Raw genomic sequence first — 14864 nt, 5'->3', positions numbered from 1 at the left:
CACAAGCCCCACTGACTGCCAGAGCCAGGTGACAGGAGAGTCCCCTGTGTGGCAGCTGCAAAAATATGGGTGCACCGTGAGTACACAAGCTTCTCCCTTGGAGATACTTGTGACCCAGAATGAGGCAGAGGCAAAGTAGAAAGATCGAGGCCACCAGCCTATCCCCAAAGAGCACCTCAGTAGACCTCTAGATGTTTTCCAAACCAGAAGCTCCAAGATAAGAAATAACTTCTTTCACAGAAAGACTGGGCATGTGTTTCAGTTTGCTGTCTCTGCATTGTGCCCTGTGGGGTTGGTAGCTAGCCAAGAACTGTCTCTCCATTTGTTGCAATCCCATGGGGCCCATGAATACAAGCCCTGCTGGTCATCAGAGCCAGGCAATCAAGAATTGTCCCCTGGGTGGCAGCCACAAAAACTGGGGCACCAGTTGTAAAAACAAGGGCACAATTCATGTGTATAAACTCCCCTCTTGGCAATAATGGTATTCTATAGCAGCAGAGGGAGAGAGCAAAGATAAGTGCCTTTCTCTGAGGTCTCTGGAGAGGATTACTCTTGGTTCTTAGATGTGTGTTTAATTAGATACTTGCTTCTCAGCTGCAGCTCTGAAGCTAATAGACCCCTTTCACAGGGAGACTGGGCACCTCAGTCTGTTGCCTGTCTTCTCTGCCTTGGTGTTGGTAGGAGGTTAAGAACTCTTTCTCTTTTCTTGTCCTGTGGGATCTGTAAGTGTAAGTCCTGCTGGCAACTAGAGGCAGGCAGTCTAGAGGTGTCCCCTGGGCAGCAGCAGCAAAAACTGGGGGGCCAGATGCTATACAAGCTCTTTTCTGGGGAATATGGGTGAGCTGAAGAGAAGCAGAGGGATAGCACAAATATGGCATCCACCAGCTCCAGTCTCTGGAGACTATTTCAGTAGTCCCCTGGATGTGTGTTAAAATAGATGCCTACCATGCTGGGGGGCCGGTGGCATTTATAGGGAGATTGTGTCTCAGGTTCTCCTACCTACCTCAGTGTGTAGGTCCATTTGTCCAATGTGTAAGAGTCGTTCAGCTAGTCCCCCTGCTCCTGCAGAAATTGTTCTGTATGTAGCTGTAGATTCAGTGTGACTATGGAAGGAGCATGTCTGCTTTATGACAATTAAAAAATACTAAAATAAGCCTTGGATCTTTTATGGGTCACTAATTATCTAGTGAAAAAATCCATCTATTTTTTAATTTGTGTTTTTAAATCATTTACATGTACTATGATTATCAGTAAGTTTGGATTTTGGCCTACCATTTTAGTATTTGTTTTCTGTTTGTTCTCTGTTTTTTTATCTCCCTATTTCACCTTTCCTGCCTTTTTTTGGATTATTTGAACATGTTTCTAGTATCTCTTTAAAATTTTTAGTTTTTTTTTGACCATAGAATTTTTTGGTGATTTCTCCAGGGATTACAATATATAACCTTATCTTTTCATAATCTACATAGAATTAATATTTTATCATTTCAAGTGGAATGTAGTATTCTTACCACTATGTAAGTCCCATTATACTACCCTCTTTAGGTTGTCATATGTGTTACATTTATGTATAATAAAAACCCCATGAGACATGTTATAGTCATTGTTCTCTGTTGCTATACATATCTTAAAGCTCTTGAGAATAAAGACTAGTCTATTATATTTACCAGAATATTTACCATTTCTGTTGCTCTTCCTTCATTGTTGAAGTTCCAGTTCCCCCTGTTTCACCCTCCCCCCTCACCACCTTTTTTGGGAAGAAATTTCTTCAGCATTTTTTTTAGAGCAGGTCTGCTGGTTTTCCTTTATCTGAAAATGGCTTTTTAAAAATAACCACTTTATTGGGGTGTTATTGGCATACAAAATGTGTACAAACTTAATGTATGCAATTTGATGAGTTTGGAGATAGGTATACACCTATGAAACCATCACTACAATCAACATCATGTCATAACCATGTATGACCTCCAAAAGTCATTTAAAATATATTTAAAATCTTCTTACATTTAAAAATCTATATTTTTACATTTGAACATTTAATATTTTATCATTTAACATCTATTTTTTATTATTTTAATTAATTTAAATTACTTTTTATTTATTTTTTAAAAAGTGTTATTTATTTAAGTAATCTCTACACCCACCACGGGGCATGAACTCAAGATCCTGAGATCAAGAGTCACACAGTCCTCCAACTGAGCCATCCAGGTGCCCCTACAATCTATTTTTTAGTTTATTTAGTGATAAGAGCACTAAAAACATAGTAAGTACTGTTTTAGTAAATTTTAAAAAAGATTTTATTTATTTATTTGACAGGGAGAGACAGAGAGGCAGGCAGGGGTTGGGGGGGAAGCAGGCTCCCTGCTGAGCAGAGAGCCCGATGCAGGGCTCAATCCCAGGACCCTGAGATCATGACCTGAGCCGAAGGCAGAGGCTAAACCCACTGTGCTACCCAGGTGCCCCTGTTTTAGTAAATTTTAAAGTGTACGTTGTAGTATTGTTAACTATGGTCACTGTGCTATACAGTACTTACTCATGTTTGCATAACAAACTTTGTACACTTTGACCAAAATTTCTCCCATTTCATCTTCCCTCCAGTCCCTGGTGACCACCATTTTACTCTCTGTTTTTGTGTTTGATTAATGTGGATTCCTTATTTCAGTAGGATCAGGTAGCATCTGTTCTGTGTCTGGCTTATTTTACTTAGCATAATGTCCTCCAGATTCACCCATGTTGTCACAAATGGCAGGATTTCCTTTCATATTAAGAGTGAACAATATTCTAGTATATATAAATACCATATTTTCTTATCCATTCATTCATCAATGAACATTTAGATTACTCCATGCATTGGTTATTGTGAATAATATGCAGTGAATATGAATACAGATATCTCTTTGAGACAGTGATTTCACTTCCATTAGATATATACCCAGGAATAGGATTGGTGGATATTTATGGTAGTTCTATTTTTAATTTTTTGAGGAATCTCCATACTGTTTTCTATAGTGACTCAATTCACATTCCTAACAACAATGTACAAGGGTTCCAAATTTTTGCATATCCTTGCCAACACTTGTTATCTTTGTTTTATTGATAATAGACATCCTACGAGGCACAAGGTGATAATCTCATTGTGGTGTTAATTTGCATTTGTTTCTCTAATGATTGGTGTTGTCAAGCACCCTTTTCTTATACTTCTCGGCCATTTGTATATTTTTGGAGAAATTTCTGTTAAGGTCTTTTACCCATTTTTAAAAATCAGGTTAATTTTTTTTTTTTTTTGGTACTGAGTTGTAGGAGCTCCTTTAATATTTTGGATATTAATTTCCTATCAGATACATGGTTCAAAAATATTCACTCCTATTCTATAGATTGCCTTTTACTCTATTGGTTGTTTCCTTTGTTGAGTAGGAGCTTTTTAGTTTGATATTTTGGTAATTGTTTGCTCCTCCCCACTCTTCCCCTTCTTTTTTTTTAAAAAGATTTATATATTTATTTATTCGTTCATTCATTCATTTATTCATTTGAGAGAGAGCGAGAGAGAGGGAGGATGAGCAGAAGGGGCAGTGGGAGAGGAAGAAAGAATCTCAAGCAGACTCATGCTGAGTATGGGGCCTGATGTGGGGCTTGATCTCATGACATGTAGATCATGACATGAGCCGAAATCAAGAGCTGGATATTTAACCAATTGAAACATCCAGGGACCCTAAGACTTTATTTTTTTGAATGAAATTTTAGGTGCATTGCAAAATTATTGGGGGTGGGGAGATACAGAGATCTGTCATATACTCCCTGCCCCTGCATGTGCATAGCCTCCACCATTATCAACAAACTCCAGCAGAGTGGTTTACTTGCTACAGTTAGTATATAATAATCACCAAAAGTCCATAGTTTACATTACGGTTCATTCTTGGTGTTATATTTTCTATGAGTTTAGGCAAATGTATTGACATGGATTCATCATTCTAGTATCATAGAATAGTTTCACTGCCTTAAATATGAAACTATGCTCCACCTACTCATCCGTCCTCCCATCCCAATCCCTGACAGCACTAATCTTTTTGTTTCCATAGTTTTTCCTTTTAACAAATGTCATACAGTTATAATCATGCAGTTTGTGTCTTTCTGAAATTGGCTTCTTTCACTTAGTCATATGCATGTAAATTTCTTCTGTGTCTGCTCATGGCTTAATAGCTCATTTCTTTTTGGCACTGAATAATATTCCATTGTCAGGATGTATCACAGTTGTTATCCCTTTACCTTCTGAAGTATATCTTGGTTGTTTCCACATTTTGGCAATTATGAATAAAGCTGCTTTAAACTTTCACATGCAGGTTTTTGTGTGGATATGTTTTCAACTCCTTTAGGTAAACACAGTTTTCCCCTCGTCTCCAAAACTGGAGCATTTCTATGAAACCTTTTGTGAGATGAAACGTTGTAAAGTGAAGAGATAGTTATTGTAAGGACCTATTTAGAAACTGTCCCTGCTCCCCTTCCCCCAGGGGATTTACTTGGAGACAAGTCCGGGAAACCAGCTTCAGGTAACAAAGCCCAGATACAAGGGTGGGTCAGGCCAGGTAGAGACATCCAATCAGTTGGGGGATGCATACTGTCTCCTGGTTACCAAGGAGTATGGGCCCCGCCCTTTGGGAGCCTTTTGGGTGCCAATCCTAACCAAGGTGTGATAGGCTAAATCAAATGTCTACTAGGTAAATTGTAACTCAATTGGTCACCTAGCATCACTGTGGAGTTTCCTGTGTGTGTTACAATCTCATTGGCCACCTGTGTGTGGCCAGGCCTGACCGCATGGCCTTTGCCCTGAAAAGCTAGTCTGCGAAACAGAGAAGGGTCGCCCTCTCTTGTAAGAGGTGCGTCCCCGAATGTTCGGTTAGATTCTTGATGCTTGGTGCGAAATAAAGCTTTGCTTGACCTTTGCTTTGTATTAGTCTCGCTCCTTTAATCACGGACCCATTATTGGGGCATAACAGTTATCATTAATTTTTTAAAAAGATTTTGTTTATTTATTTGACACAAAGAGAGATCACAAGTAGGCAAAGAGGCAGGCAGAGAAAGAGGAGGAAGTAGGCTCTCTGCTGAGCAGAGAGCCCGATGCGGGGCTTGATCCCAGGACCTTGAGATCATGACCCGAGCCGAAGGCAGAGGCTTTAAGCCCCTGAGCCACCCAGGCGCCCCAATTATCATTAATTTATATGGAAAAATTTGAGAGTGTTCCCAGACCTTAGAAGTAACCTTTCTTAGGCGTTTCTGAGATCTTTAGACACATCTTGTCAATGAATGCACAGAAGAAATTGAGGTAAAGCACAGATGCTCACGGATCCAGTTTAAGGCTCTGGCAGCGTGATGCTGAGATGCTGAGATGCTGACTGTGGATGTGGGAGAAGGGCCTTGGCAGCGTGGCCATCGTTGCTCAGGGTGCATGCCGCCTCTCTAACAGCTGCTGCAAAACATATGCTGAAAGCTATTTTCACTTTTTTGCCTTTTTTTTGTAAAAGTAAGAATCCTCTTAAGATTTCTTTTGGTTAGTGGAAACTATTTTTTTTTTAAATTTTATTTATTTATTTGACAGAGATCACAAGTAGGCAGAGAGGCAGGCAGAGAGAGAGGAGGAAGTAGGCTTCCTGCTGAGCAGAGAGCCCGAAGCAGGGCTTGATCCCAGGACCCTGAGATCATGACCTGAGCCAAAGGCAGAGGCTTAACCCACTGAGCCACCCAGGTGCCCCTAGTAGAAACAGTATTAATGGATACTGTTCTTATCAGATAACATGGTTGGCAAATATTTACTCCTATTCCATAGATGCCTTTTCACTCCATTGATTGTTTCCTTTGTTGAATAGGAGCTTTTTAGTTTGATGGTTCAATCGGAGGTCTTTTGTACAAGTGAAGTGGTATAACTGAGCTTTGGGGAAGTGGGGGATACCTGTGTGAGGAAGCACAATTGCTGAATCATAAGTAAGAGTATGTTTAATTTCGTGAGAAACCACCAAGCTGTCTTTCAAATTGGCTGTGCCATTTTGCATCCCCACCAGCAATGAATGAGGTTTCCTTTTGTTCCACATCCTCATTAGTATTTGGTGTTGTCCGTGTTTGGATTTTGGCCATTCTAATAGGTGTGTAATGGTATCTCACTGTTGTTTTAACTTGAATTTCCCTGACGATGTGTAACATCTTTTCACATGCTTGTCATCTGTGTATCTTCTTGTTGAAGTTTCTGCTAAAGTCTTTGCCCATTTTTTTTACTTGAGTTGTTTATTTTTTATTATTTAGTTTTAATAATTCTTTGTATATTTTGGATAACAGTTCTTTATCAGATGTGTCTTTTGGAAATATTTTTCCCCAATCTGTGGCTTGTTTTCTCATGTTCCTGACATTGTCTTTTGCAGGACAGAAGTTTTTAATTTTAATGAAGTTTACTTTATCAATTACTTAGTCATGGATCGTGCCTTTGGTCAGTCATGAAATACTTCAGCTCTAGGGTGTTCTGGAGTGGGGAGTGGCAAAGGGAGAGAGGGAGAGAGAGAATCTTAAGCACGTTCCACGTTCCACACCCGGTGTGGGAGTCTGATGCTGAGCTTGATCTCACAACCCAGAGATCATTGCCTGAGCTGAAATCAGGAGCTGGACGCTTAACCATCTGAACCACTCAGGTGCCCCTAGGAATTTTTTAAAAGTGATTTTTTAAAACTTATTTTAAGTATTGTTTTCCTAGTTTTGTTTAGTTGTCTGTGTTTTCTTGTAGTTCACTGAACTTCTGTAAGAGGATTATTCTGAATCCTTTGTCAGTCAGTTCACGTATCTCTATTTTTAAGGATCGGTTATTGGAATCTTAGTTTTCTTGGGGGTGTCATGTTTCCCTCATTCTTTGTGATCTTGTATCCTTGTATTGGTGTCTATGCATTTGAGGAAGCAGTCATCTCTTTTAGTCTATACAGGTTCAGTTTGGATGGAAAGACCTTCAAGACTCAGTTCAGCCCTGGGTTCTGGATGGGCTATCTCATACCTTTCACTGGCAGGTGGGGCTTGCTATAGCGTCTCTGGTTGGATGGATCTTCTGCTTGTGCTGTGAGCTTTGGTAATGCTGCTGGCTGGGCTCTCACCCACTGGCTGGGTTCTGTAGTTGCAGTTTGTACTTGGTGAAATGGTGCTTCTAGCTGGATTTTATGTTAAGTGAAGTTAATTTCACTTTATGTTTTAAGTGAAGTTGCAGGCTGTGCTTCATAGTTGGGTGGGGCTACTGGCTATGGCTTGCAATTGGGCAGGGCTGCATGTTGTGCTCTGTGGTTGGTTGGGAATGATGGCTTTGCTCTCTGGTTCAGTGGAGTCACTAGCTGTTCTTTGTGGTTGGGCAAGGTCCCTGACTGTGTACCATGATCAAGCAGGTACATAGTCTTTCTATTGTCCCAATATTCTCCAGGATAGAAGTAGGATTCCAGAGAGTGACCCCGAAATGCTGGAGAGGCTGAATGTCTGCTTCTGTTCCTCTTTTCTCCACTGGAGAAATCATAGGCCCAGAAGATCACTATTAGTGTGGCACTCTGTTGGCCTGGGGAGGGGTGATATGGTCAAAGTGAACCTACTTCTCTTATCTTTCTAAAGTAGATTTTCTTGTTTTTTTTTTTTTTTTTTTTTTTTTTTTGTGCTTCAAAGGACATGCCTCAGCCTCACTCCCAAGTTCTGGGATTTTCAAAAGGTGTCTTGTTTGTGGATATTTGTTCATTTGTATTTCTGTGAGGAGGACTTGATCCAGGATCCTCCTATTCCACCATCTTGCTTACTTCAACAGCAGAAGTGCATTTGGTTGCAAGGTAGAGACTGAATCTGAGTATGTTCATAAGAGTGACAATGGGGCTGGAGAGAATAGAAGAGCTTTGAATAGAGAGAATATTTAGAACACTGTGTGTAAAGTAGGAAGGAGGGATCTTAGGAATGCCTTTCAATTTCCCTTTAATACTATGCTTTCCATCTCCTCTCATGAGCCAACTCCTACTTCTCTCTCAATTGCAACAACCTTGCAATGCAAGGTTGTTTAAATCCTGGACTATTGTTGACCACTTGAGGCTCTTTTTCATTTAATGTCTTCATTAGATATTTATTGAGCATGTATCATGTCTTAGGGGCTGACAGTATGTACCACAGGCAATTCCCAACATCATGGAGTTTACATTTTTTTTTTTAAAGATTTTATGTATTTATTTGACAGAGAGAGATCACAAGTAGGCAGAGAGGCAGGCAGAGAGAGAGAGAGGGAAGCAGGCTCCCGGCTGAGCGGAAAGCCCAATGCGGGACTCAGTCCCAGGACCCCGAGATCATGACCCGAGCCGAAGGCAGCGGCTTAACCCACTGAGCCACCCAGGCGCCCCCATGGAGTTTACATTTAAAATGGTTTGAAATAATGAGCAAAACCAGATATTACTTTTACTTTCATCAATCCTTCTCTTGAATGGCAGTCAAATGGCTGCTGCTGAGTGCTGTGTAAAGATTGAAAGTGACAAATTCAGATATTGTTAATCTGTACAGCTTTGTGATTTTCTCCAGCATTCTTATCAGGGTTGGGATTTGTGCTTGTCTGTTTGGTGGTGAAGAAAGCAAATACTTAAAATGATCTAGGGTTGGGGAGACTGAGTGGCTCAGTTGGTTAAGTGTCTGCCTTCTGCTTGGGTCATGATCCCAGGGTTGTAGGATGGAGCCCCATGCTGGGCTCCCTGCTTAGTGAGAGATTGCTTCTCCCTCTCCCTATTCCCCTCCCCCATGCTGTTTTCTCGCTTGTTCTGTTTTTCTCAAAAGAATAAATAAAAAATCTTAAAAAAAAAAGGATCTGGGGTTGAATTTTTTCCTTACAGATAGGTGCAGAAAATAATAGTGTTTGGATTCTTAAGATGTTGGCAAGAAAGCAATTGAAGTGATGAATCATGGAGTGGACACTGATAAAGAAAAGTGAAGAAAGAAAAGTCTTATCGATGCATGGAATTTATTTGGGTCAAGGGAGTATACATCTTGATGAATTCAAGAAGTTTTCTATAATAACAAAATCAGGGAGCTAAAGATGTTTCTGGGTGTTAATACAGAAGGTAGAGTTAGGCAGAATGGATTTCATTCAGCTTGCACTGCTGATGCATTAATGAGATCCTGGAAAAGTCATACCAAACCTCTGAGCCTCACTTTCCTCGATTAAAAAGTGCTGACCATGACATCAAACTCAAAGTGTTACAAGTTTTAAGTGTGATAACTTAAGTAGCACTCTGCACATGGTTGGTGTCCACAGAATATTTGCTCACTACTGCTTGATGCCACGCAGCCGCCTTTTATTCCTTTCCTCTCTCCTGTTATTGTTAGAGGCCTAACAGAGTTATTCTCCCATGAAATAAGATGGGGAATAAAGAATTGGGCAGGACAGACAGGTTAAGGGACTAGAAGAGACTAGAAGATAAAAGACCTTAAGAAGGAGAGCTTAGCAAGGTCAGTTCCTTATCTAGGTCACATGAGTAGAGTGATTTCAGGGATCAAGGTAGTCCCAAGTGGGAAGTACAGTGGACTCTTCAGGGGGCCTCTGATAACCCCTCTGTCTGGGCAGACAGATCCCAAACTCTTTGTACCTGTGACTTATCTCTCGTAGTCGTACTAATGGGTCTTCACCCCAGGGCATGGCATGATCTGCAACCACTTAGGTACCTACACTTCTGCCATGGTCCAGAGAGCAAAGCTTTAGGAGAGAGTTTCCCTAAGCTCCCAGTGAAGTATGCATGCTACTGAAAATATGCACAGGTAATTGTGGAGTGGATGCAAAGTATGTGCTCTTCTAAATCCCCAGAGGAGAAAATGGTCTAAGTGTCAGAAACAAGATCGATTTCTAAAACTACGTAATAGCAGCAAAAGCAAGTTGAATGCTTTTCAATTTTGTTTGTTTGTTTGTTTTGGAACAAGGAACAATATTTTTTTGCATTATAATAGCAAATATAAAGAAAACATACCATTTTAGTACAATACTTTGGCATTTTGTGGAATCCCAGACTGGATGGAGTCTTGATTACTTAGCCACATAATTACTTTTTAAATTTAGACTCTTGAAGAAAAATGCATTTAGACTCGAATTACTTTGGTACAAAAATGCCTTTTCTTGTTGAATGCTTGGATATATAACAAAAGTTGTGCTTTCTTTTTTGGTGATCATTATTGTGAAACAAGAAGAGTGTTGACTCTTATATCATCTGATGTCTATGCCCTTCTCTAACAGATTGGTGACACTTTCTTTTAGCTGCTCCGCATCTAACTCTTCTGTAACTCTCTGTATCTTTTAGCCCTCTGCCATACCTGTGGCGACTCTGACCAGCTTTCCCCTGAAATGCATCCTCCCCTTCCATAGTATATAATTGTCACTTGGGAAATGTTGCCAAAGTCCCATTCCCCCTGCATCTAAGTGTGGTCATGTGATTTGTTCTTACCAATGAAATGTAAGGAGAAATGATTGGTGTCACTTTCAGGAATAGGCTTTTAAGAATTAGGACTTTAAGAAGACTTTTAAAGGGCACCTGGGTGGCTCAGTGGGTTGAGCCTCTGCCTTTGGCTCGGGTCATGATCCCGGCTTCCTGGGATCGAGCCCTATGTCGGGCTCTCTGCTCGGCGGGAAGCCTGCCTCTCCCTCTCCCACTCCCCCTGCTAGTATTCCCTCTCTCACTGTGTCTCTGTCAAATAAATGAATAAAATCTTAAAAAAAAAAAGAAGACTTTTAAGTCATACCTATGACTTCCTTGTGTTTCCATATTTGGCACCAACAGGCTGGGCCTCATTGATCCTTTTATGAGAAACACAAAGAAGGTGTATGAAGTTGTTAAATGATCAGGGTTAAGGTCTCCTTACAGTGGGAGATGTGGATCCAGGTAGAAAGAGGCTTACTGATGTGTGTGAATTGTGGCAGTGCCTTTCTGCAGTGTAGCTAATGGGAACACCCCAGTCCCTGTGCTGCTGCACAGCATAATACGGCTTGTTAGGATAGATCATCAGGGGCTCTTGTACTTGGTAATAGAATGATGTAATGCCCATCACCAGGCTCACCTGGTGATGGTTATTAAGGAGGGCAGGGATAGCATGGAGCACTGGGTCTTATAAGCAATGAACTGTGGAACACTATATCAAAAACTAATGATGTGCTATATGGTGACTAACATAACATAATTTTTTAAAAGGATTAATGAAAAAGAAAAGATTGGCATAATGCATTCTTCAGGAACATAATGCTTTACCATAACCTACTATCACATCAGGGAGCACATTGAATGTCCTAGAGCACCCTCTGGAGGAGTGACAGGATGTTTTACCGGTGTTTCTTGTAGGGTGAGTCACAGTCTCCTTTTTACTGTAGATCTTATTTTCTTAAGTGCTATGGGCAATGTTTGTGGACTTCACTTTTCTAGTTATATACTTCTAGATCAGTTTAGTTTCTGTATAAAATCATATATAGAACTTTGCCATTTTAGAAACAAAGTGGATTATATATAGAACTATAAAAAAAAGAATCACTCTGGGGGCGCCTGGGTGGCTCAGTGGGTTAAAGCCTGTGCCTTTGGCTTGGGTCATGATCCCGGAGTCCAGGGATCGAGCCCCACATCGGGCTCTCTGCTCTGCGGGGAGCCTGCTTCCTCCTCTCTCTCTGCCTGCCTCTCTGCCTACTTGTGATCTCTGTCAAATAAATAAATAAAATCTTAAAAAAAAAAAAAAAGAATCACTTTGGCTGTTGGAGTACACAACGGGTGACAGGGAGGCCAGGGAAGAGAGTCCCATAGGAACAGGTGGGAGACAATGGAGAATGAAGCTGAGAACAGAAAGTGGAGCTGGGGAGTAGGGGATGGGTGTGGAGGGTTTGGGGGGTGGTCAGTGGAGGAAATAGCAGAGGATGAAACATCTAGGAATCTGTTCCAGTTACCATTGTATGTGGGTGTGGACACAACCTCCCCTCCCAATTATCTCATGTACCCCCAAATTATAGAGTAGGTCTTTCCTAAAAGGACAAAGGGAAATTTTCATCCCTGGGGATAAACTGAACTCCTGGCTTAGAATACAAGGACTTTGGTGGACATCTAAGTCCAACATTTATATGTTACAGATAGGAAGAGTGAAGCTAAAGAAAGAAAAGGGAATTATACAGGGATCATCCAGCAAGGTTGTGAATTTGAGTCCTCACTGATTCACAGACCAGTGATCTATTTAGTTTATCCCTGAAACCCTTCTCATCCCCCTCTTCAGAAGACACTGAGATTAAAAGTTGGTTGTATAGACTTCTACACATCTTTTAAGGCCTTTAGAAACAGAAACATTTAGTACATTTAAAAATTATTATTTTTTATTGACATGCAGTTGATATTGTATCAGTTTAAGGTGTACAGTGACACTGTATAAGCTTAAATTGTACATTTATATACTGTAATATGATTACTGCTGTACTGTTAGCAAACACCTCTGTCATGTCCTATAATTACCATTTTTTGGCTCTTTTTTTACATTTTTAATTTTTTATAAAACAATTTCTTTTTAAAAATTATTTATTGATTTATTTGAGAGAGAGTGTGCTTGCACTCGTACATGTGCGGGGAGAAGGGATAGAGGGAGGGAGAAACAGACTTTTCATGAAGCAGGGAACCCAAAGACGGATTTGATTCCAGGACTCTGGGATCATGACTTGAGCAGAAGGCAGATGCTTAACCAACTGAGCCACCCAGATGCCCCTATAATCAAACAATTTCACACTTACAGAAAAAAAAAAACAACAATACTGCAAAATCCCCATATCCTTTACCCAGATTCATTTATTAAGATTTAGTCTCAGCAATTTTGAAGTATATAATACAGTATTGTCTTCTATACTTAATATGCTGTGTTGTAGATTGCCACAATTTATTTATTGATCCATTTCTCTACTAGTCCCAGGTAATCACCATTCTATTCTCTGTTTCTACAAGTTTGGCTTTGGCTTTTTTTAGTGATACCATGCAGTAGTTTTCTCCCTCTATTGGAATTTTCTCACTTAGCGTAATGCTTTCAAGGTCCGTTTGCATCGTCAGAAATAGCAGGATTTCCTTCTTTTCATGGCTGAATAATATTCCTTTGTATGTATACATATAACACATCTTCTTTATCCCTTCCTATGGAATAAAGCTGTTTTCATTATGGAAAAACAATCTAATGCATCCTTTGAGGCCTATATATATATATATGTATATTCATTGGGGAGCTTTCTTTGACCCGTATTCCATGAGACCCGCAGACTGGAATGGGAGCCCCATATTTTTTATAGCTTTTGGCATGGCCCTATCTTTTCATCTTCTTAAACCTCTGGTCTTTTTTGTTGGTGGTGATGGTGGTCGGTGATATGCTGTATTTTTTTCTTTTTCTTTTTATCTTTGACTATCCTCACCCATTTCTTCCACCTCTCACACCTTTACGCTGGCATCCACCAATCTGTTCTCTGTATCTATGAGGTTTTTTTTTTTTTTAAGATTCCACATGGAAGAGAGATCATATGGTATTTGTCTTTCTCTGTCTGACTTACCTCATTTAGCATAATGCCCTCAAGGTCCATTCGTGTTGTCACGAATGGCAATATTTCATTCCCTTTTATGGCTGAATAACATTCCACTGTGTATGTGTGTATGTGTATATATATATATATATATATATATATACACACACACACACAATTCTTTATCCATTTACAATTTCTTTATCCATTTCTTTATCCATTTACTCATCATTGGACACTTAGGTTGTTTCCATATCTTGGCTATTGTGAATAATGCTGCAATGAACATGGAGATGCATATATCTTTTCAAATTAGTGTTTGTATTTGTTTTTTAGATAGATACATATTATAAAATTTCAGGACCAGATGGCTATACTGGTAGATTCTACCAAATGTTCAATGAAGAATTAATATCTATCCTTCTCAAACTCTTCCAAAAAACAGAAGAGGGAACTCTTTCAAACTCATTCTATGAGGCTAGTATTACCCTGATACCAAAACCAGATAAGGACACTACAGGAACAGAAAACTGTAGGCCACTTCTCTCTTTATATCCTATTTTCATTTCCTTTAGGTATGAACCCAGAAGTGGTATTGCTGAATCATATGGTAGTTCTATTTTTACTTATTTGATGGACCTTCATAATGTTTTCCATAGCAACTGAACCAATTTGCATTTCTACCAACAATTTTTAAAGACTCCCTTTTCTCCAAATCCTCACCAATACTTGTCATCTCTTATCTTTTTGTTGATAGCCATTCCAACAGATATGAGATGATATATCATTGTGGGTTTGGTTTTTTTTTTTTTTTTGCATTTTCCTAATGTTTAGAGACGTTGAATATCTTTTCATGTACCTGTTGACCATTTGAGTGTGTTCTTTGGAAAAATGTCTATTTCTTCTACCTATTTGTTAGTCAGATTTTGTTGTTGTTGTTGAGTCGTATGAGTTCTTCATATATTTTGGGTAAAATTCCTTATCGGATATCTGGTTTGCAAATATTTTCTCCAATTCCATAGGATCCCTTTTCATTTTGTTAATTGTTACTTTTGCTGTGCAGAAGCTTTTTAGTGTGATGTAGTTCCACTTGTTTGTTTTTGCTTTTGTTACTTGTGCTTTTTGTGTCATATCTAAAAAATCATCATCAGGACTAATGTCCTTAATTATCAATTACCATTTATTTCTCATTACTAACATATGATCTTTTTCTTTTATCTTATGTTCCTCTGACCTGACAGTTTTCATCAATAAAAGACTGGAAGAATCAGACAGACATGGGTAGCCCTACACACACACACACACACACACACACACACACACACACACACACACA

This window comes from Enhydra lutris, unplaced genomic scaffold, assembly GCF_002288905.1.
Source record: "Enhydra lutris kenyoni isolate GAN:26980312 unplaced genomic scaffold, ASM228890v2 scaffoldscaffold6, whole genome shotgun sequence".
Classification (NCBI taxonomy): domain Eukaryota; kingdom Metazoa; phylum Chordata; class Mammalia; order Carnivora; family Mustelidae; genus Enhydra; species Enhydra lutris.
This window is presented reverse-complemented; position numbering follows the sequence as displayed.